Source organism: Arachis ipaensis, chromosome B10 (assembly GCF_059453495.1).
Source record: "Arachis ipaensis isolate K30076 ecotype BB chromosome B10, ASM5945349v1, whole genome shotgun sequence".
NCBI lineage: Eukaryota > Viridiplantae > Streptophyta > Magnoliopsida > Fabales > Fabaceae > Arachis > Arachis ipaensis.
Window position 1 is genome coordinate 106,513,475 of NC_142435.1, and position 6,811 is coordinate 106,520,285.

Here is a 6,811-nt window from a genome sequence, read left to right on the forward strand (position 1 = left end):
ACTGACACAGGCAGTCGGATTAGGGATGTCAATGGGGCGGGGCGGGGACGGGGATGCCTCCCTACTCCCCGTTCCCGCCCCCAGAATTAATCCCCGTCCCCGCCCCATTCCCTGCCATGGAGAATAATTGTCCCCATTCCCATTTTCCGCATTCTTCGTGTTTCCTGCGGGACCCTATTCCCCATCTCTCTATATTTAACATTCATATGGAAATTATAATAAAAAAATATCAAAAGAACCAAAAAATAAACTACAAAATATTATTACAAACACACAAACATATCTTATCCAAGATTATAAATCCAGAAATATAACATAGCAAATCATAGTCCATAAAATAAAATCTTGAACAATAGGGTTAGAGTTTTTCAATGAGTAAAATTACTAAAAAAACTCCTATATTAGAAATAAATTAAGAGTTATTAAGTAAGTTCAAAATTCCGGGAATTATCGGGGATGGGGCGAGAATCCCCGCTCGGGTTTCCGCGCCTGTCTCGGAGGAATTTCGCTCCCCATCCCCATCCCACGGGAAAAATTTCCCACCATTGGAGCCCCATTCGGGGCGGTCCCTGTAAGACCCGGTTAATTAATGGTTAATTAACCCATAAATGAGAATTTATTCTAGAAAGCCAAAAATGTTATTTTTATGGCTAAATGTGATAGAGGAAATTGAGACGAGAATTTCGGTACCAATTTTATAGAAATCGGACCAAGATTGGACCGAACGGGCCAAACCGGACCAACCGGACCCAAAGTGGGCCCTTGGCCCAACATAACTAAACCAAAACCCTAGTTTTCAGCACTCTCTCTCCTCACACAACACCAAAACACGCTGAAAATTGAGATGGAAGGGGGAAGAACACTCTCTCAACTTCCTTCTCTCACTTGATCTTCAAACCACCATAACTTTTGATCTAGAGCTCCGATTGCCGCTCCGTTTGCGGCCACGCGTTCACCGCGGAGAGCTCTACAAAACCCATACAATCAATCTTGAGGTAATCCACGTTTTACTGTTCGAAATTCCAGCCCTTGATTTCGAGTTTCATGAACAAAAATGTTGAGATTTTGGGTTCTTTGATGTTATAGGACCCAACTCTCTTGAAGGAGAAGGTTAATCTTGTCTCCTTGGACCTTGGGTGTGGTAAGATTCTCAACCCTAGTATAATTTGTTGTTCTATGATGTTTGGGTATTGAGATGTTGTGTATGGGTATGATGATTGTGGCTTAGGTTGTGTATATGTGAATATTGGAGCTTGATTGGTGATTTTGGAAAGCTTGGAAGAGGGTTTTGTGTGATAAAATCTGTTCTTGGAGGTGTTGATACCTTGAGAGCTTGTGGACAAGTGGTTTGGAAGTGCTCCGGTTGAGCTTGGGGAATCGGCTAAGGTATGGTTTTGGTTTCCCGTATCTAATATGTAATGTGGTAGGAAATACTTAGGCTAGAGGCCCTAAGATAGGCATTGAATTGTTGGTGTTGTTGAATGGTTGAAATATATGATGTGTTCATATATGTGATTATGAATATTGATGCCTTGATTGTGTGAAATATGAGAAATGCATGTTGTGATATATGCTTGATGGATGATTGAGGTTGAATTGATGGGTGGTACCATGTTGATGGTGAGTATGATATTGATTATGTATAATGATGGTTAATTGGAAATGGTATTATTGGAAATTGGGATGAGGAAGGATGTATGACATGATATTGTGTTTGTCCTTTAGCCATTTGATTGAGAAGTGTTAAAATGGTTGGATGTGGTTTTGGAAACCTTGGTAAAGTGTCAATGTGTGAGTTGAGGATGGCTTGTTGTTGATTTTGGTACATTTTGAATGATTTCAAAGAGAAGGGTTGAAATTGGCATGTTTGATTGATTTTGAAAAGAGTTGAAAGTGGCTTGTTTTGAAAATGGCACCTTGTGGTTTTGTATGAAAACATGGTTTTTGGGCATACTTTGACGGGACATAACTTGGACTACGGATCTCTGATTTGTGCCAAATCTGTTTGGAAATAAAATTGGATCCGGGATGTCCATGCCGTTCGAAGAACGGGTGAAAAACGATTTAAAATGAGGAAGTTATGTCCGTCGGAAGATTGGGGTTTGAATCTGTAAATTCTGCAGCTTTTAACTTAGAAAATTTTTAGCAGAATGACCCCTCGCGCGTAGGCGCACTTGGTGCGTACGCGCCGTTCTTCGAGAAAGCGCCATCCACGCGTGCGCGTACGCGTGGACCTGTTTTCATCCCAAAGTTGATTTTTGAGTTTTAAAAGCCAAATTTCATACTTCTAAGCCTCCGATCTCACCACTTATGTCTTAAATCATTATGATATGCCTAGCATGAGAAAAAGGGCTAGTGAATGTGGTAACTTGCGAGTGAAGCAAGGGAAAAATGAATGATCATTGAGGATCAAAGATGATTATGTGAGATGCGGAGAATGGCGGTGGAAGTGCTTGTTGTGCCATGGGCCGAAGGGCCGTAATTGTTAATGAATTGGCTGGTTATGGATTTAACCGTGAGCCGGATGGCTAGATTATTGCCGTGTTACGGCGGAGCCATGTTTATGGCCAAGTATAAATGCATATATGATGTTGATTGAATTGTGAAGGTTTGCACTTCTACCATTGGAGATGAGGGTTTCCCTGGGTAGTAGCAATGGCTAGCCACCATGTGCTCCAGGTTGAGACTCGAAGCTCTTTTGACCCTATGTCGTAAGTGTGGCCGGGCACTGTGAAAGGCCCGGATGAGCTCGCCCCCATAAATATTCACCAGTGATGGTGATGGATAAATATTCACCAGTGAGGGTGATGGATATGGATCATGATTATGATCAAGTTTATGATGAGTATAACTCGAGTTGGGGATGCACGACAGAGGGACAGTCCAATGGCTAGCTACCAGGACTTGTCGGGTTGGCTCTATAACCGACAGATGATATCATCAGCCACTAGGGACAGGCATGCATCATAAGCATACTACATGAATTGTTTGAGATTGCCTATTTGACTGCATATTACTTGCTAATTGCCTAAATGCCTTATTTGTTCCTATTTGTAAATCTCTTGTCTGATATAACTGTGTTTGCTATATTATACTCCTGCTGGTTGTTGGGAGGTCTGAAGGAAGTAGAAAGGGAAGTATTAGTTAGACTGAAGGATCTTTAGTTAGTTGCCGCTTACGGTTTAGCTTGTTTATAAGCTTTGATATTTTCTGGAGGAAGTTCTAGGATTGCCTTCGGCTTTTCTCTATTATTATGTATTATATATGTGGAAGCTGTTACCGTACTGGGGACCTCTGGTTCTCACCCATGCGGATTTTGTGGTTTTCAGATGCAGGACGCGAGGCTTCTCGTTGAGGCATGCTGGGGACTTCTGGATTAGCGAAGATTCTTGTTCTCGGGACTCTATCTTGATTTATATATCTTGTTTAGATACTTTTATCTCCATTAAATAATACAAACTGTGATGACTCCTTCTAGAGGGGATTTTGGAGATTAGGTTTTCGGTATTTGTGTCCCTTTGGGTTTTCCTTGGGGTTTTCCTTATTTTATTATATGTATATATTGCTATGCTCGAACCGGTTACCTTCGCAGCCGGATTTTGAGTCTTGATATTCCTGTTTTTGATACTCTTTATATATATGATCTTGCGTTAGCTTATCCTTTGCTCGTTGTGTTAGTGATCGGAGTGTTGCGCTTTCGAGTTGCGGTTTTTGTTTACCCCTTTTTTTTACAAGGCTCCTAGTTATAATCAATCATTCATACTACTATACGTACTAAATTTTTGTTTTAGAGGTCGTAATACCTTGCCATCTCTGAATTATGACTTAAGCATAAGTCTCTGTATGGTAGGGTGTTACATTATGGTATCAGAGCAGTTCGTTCCTGTAGAGCCTGAGGAATGGACTGACTATGCTTCTGTGCATTCTCTGTATGTGTGTTATGTGCTGTTAGTATATCTACTTGATATAGTTGGCATAAACGTTCATGAGCATGCATTTGGGACTTTAAAGTACTAAACTTCCGATATTGAGACTGATCAACTTAATATCGATTGTTTGGTGTGTATAAGAACCAGATGGCGCCTCGTGGACGCGGTAGAGGCCGTGGGAGAGGTCGTACTAATGCTCGTGCGCCGGAGACTAACCCTAATGACCCGGTGAACTTTATGATTGCGTTGGAGAATATGGCTGCTGCTATGCAAGCCACTGCTGAGGCTCTTGGTCAACAGATGAACAACCATGGTAATGACGGAGGTGGAGTTCAGGGCCCGATGACACTGGCAAACTTTTTGAAGGTTAATCCACCTAAGTTCAAGGGAACTACTAGCCCGACTGAGGCCGATACATGGTTTCAGGCTATAGAGCGAGCACTGCAAGCACAAGTGGTACCTGAAGGACAGCGTGTCGAGTTCGCTACCTATATGCTCACAGGTGAAGCGTCGCATTGGTGGCAAGGTATCCGTCGTCTTCTGCAGCACGGTGATGATTATATCACCTGGGATGTCTTCCAAGAGGAGTTCTATAAGAAGTACTTTCCGACTTCTGCTAGGACGGCCAAGGAGCTTGAATTGTTGCAGCTGAAGCAGGGTACTATGTCCGTATCTGAGTATACTGACAAGTTTGAGGAGCTGTTCAGATTCTCTCGTATGTGTCAAGGGACTCCGGTGGAATATGAGGAATGGAAGTGTGTTAAGTACGAGGGAGGACTCCGGAGTAATATTTTCGGTTCGGTGGGGCCAATGGAGATTAGGACTTTCTCCGAATTGGTGAACAAGTGTAGGGTTGCTGAAGAGTGTGTGAAGAGGGCAGCCACTGAGAAAGGAAGTCACAAAGGATCATTTCCACAGAACCGAGGGAAGAGCTTTGCACCTAGAGGTCTGTCTTTTAAGAGGGGAGGTTCTTTTAGGAGGCCCAACAACAACTACTCCCAAGGGAAAAGGTTTGGGAAGCAGCCTCAGAATGATCAAGCTTGTACTAGGTGTGGGAGTCACCATCCGGGAGTACCATGCAAGGCCGGATGGGGTTTGTGCTACAATTGTGGAAAGGCGGGGCATAAAGCCACAAGTTGTCCAGAGAAGCAAAAGCAAGGTGCTGGGAAAGCACAACAGACTGGTCGGGTGTTCACCACCTCAGCTGTGGGTGCAGAAGGATCTGAGACACTCATTCGAGGTAACTGTGAAATGGCTGGTCAAACTTTAAATGCTTTATTTGATTCGGGAGCATCGCATTCATTTATTGCATTTGAGAAAGCCCATGGGTTAGGATTGAAGATCGTAACCTTAGGTTATGACCTAAAGGTACATAATGCTACCCATGAAGCCATGGTAACTAGGCTAGGATGCCCGAAAGTTTCGTTCAGGTTCAAGCAGCGTGATTTTGTCCATAATTTAATCTGCTTACCGATGATCGGTCTTGATCTTATCTTGGGATTGGACTGGTTATCTGAGAACCATGTCCTGCTTGATTGTTCTACAAAGTCGGTGTACTTTATGCCGGAAGATACAGAAGGGCCGGTCGTGGTGAATAATTATTACTTGAATTCGATGATGGTGAACTGTTCTGGAATCGAATGTCAGGGTATCCTGTTGTTAACCGCTGGTGTTTCGGGTGATGATCAAAAGTTGGATCAGATTCCGGTAGTGCGTGAGTTTCCGGAAGTGTTTCCCGATGATATTGAGGAATTTCCACCTAACCGAGAGGTCGAGTTTGCTATTGAGTTGGTGCCTGGGGCGGGACCAATCTCAAGTGCTCCTTATAGGATGTCACCGTTAGAGATGGCCGAGCTAAAGTCTCAGTTAGAGGAATTGTTGGGTAAGAACTTTATCCGACCAAGTGTTTCCCCGTGGGGTGCTCCAGTATTACTGGTAAAGAAGAAAGATGGAAGTATGCGGCTCTGTGTGGATTACAGGCAGCTGAACAAGGTCACCATAAAGAATAAATACCCATTGCCGAGGATTGATGATCTCATGGATCAATTACAAGGAGCTGGGGTTTTCTCCAAGATCGATTTGCGATCTGGTTATCACCAGATAAGGGTGAGGGGTGAGGATATCCCTAAGACTGCTTTCAGGACTCGTTATGGTCATTACGAGTATACTGTAATGTCTTTTGGGTTGACGAACGCTCCTGCAGTGTTTATGGATTACATGAATAGAGTGTTCCGTCCGTTTCTGGATAAATTCGTTGTTGTCTTCATTGACGACATACTAATTTACTCCAAGACCAAAGAAGAGCATGCGGAACACTTGCGGACCGTGTTGCAAATTTTAAAGGAGAAGAAACTCTATGCGAAATTGTCTAAGTGTGAGTTTTGGAAGGATGAGGTAAAGTTTTTGGGTCACGTGGTGAGTAAGAGGGGAATAGCCGTAGATCCAACTAAGGTGGAGGCTGTAATGGAATGGAAGCAACCAACCACAGTAACTGAGATAAGGAGTTTTCTGGGTTTAGCTGGCTATTACCGAAGGTTCATCAAAGGCTTTTCGCAATTAGCTTTGCCGTTGACAAAGTTAACTCGCAAAGACACTCTGTTTGTTTGGACTCCTGAGTGCGAGGAGAGCTTTCAGGCATTGAAGAAAAAGTTGACCACTGCACCTGTGTTAGTGTTACCTGAGCCGAACGAGCCTTTTGAGGTGTACTGTGATGCATCGTTGAAGGGTCTAGGGTGCGTGCTGATGCAGCATCATAATGTGGTGGCGTATGCCTCACGATAGTTGAGACCTCATGAAGTTAGTTACCCTACGCACGATCTGGAACTCGCTGCGGTCGTATTTGCCTTGAAGGTGTGGAGGCATTATCTCTATGGGGTTAAGTT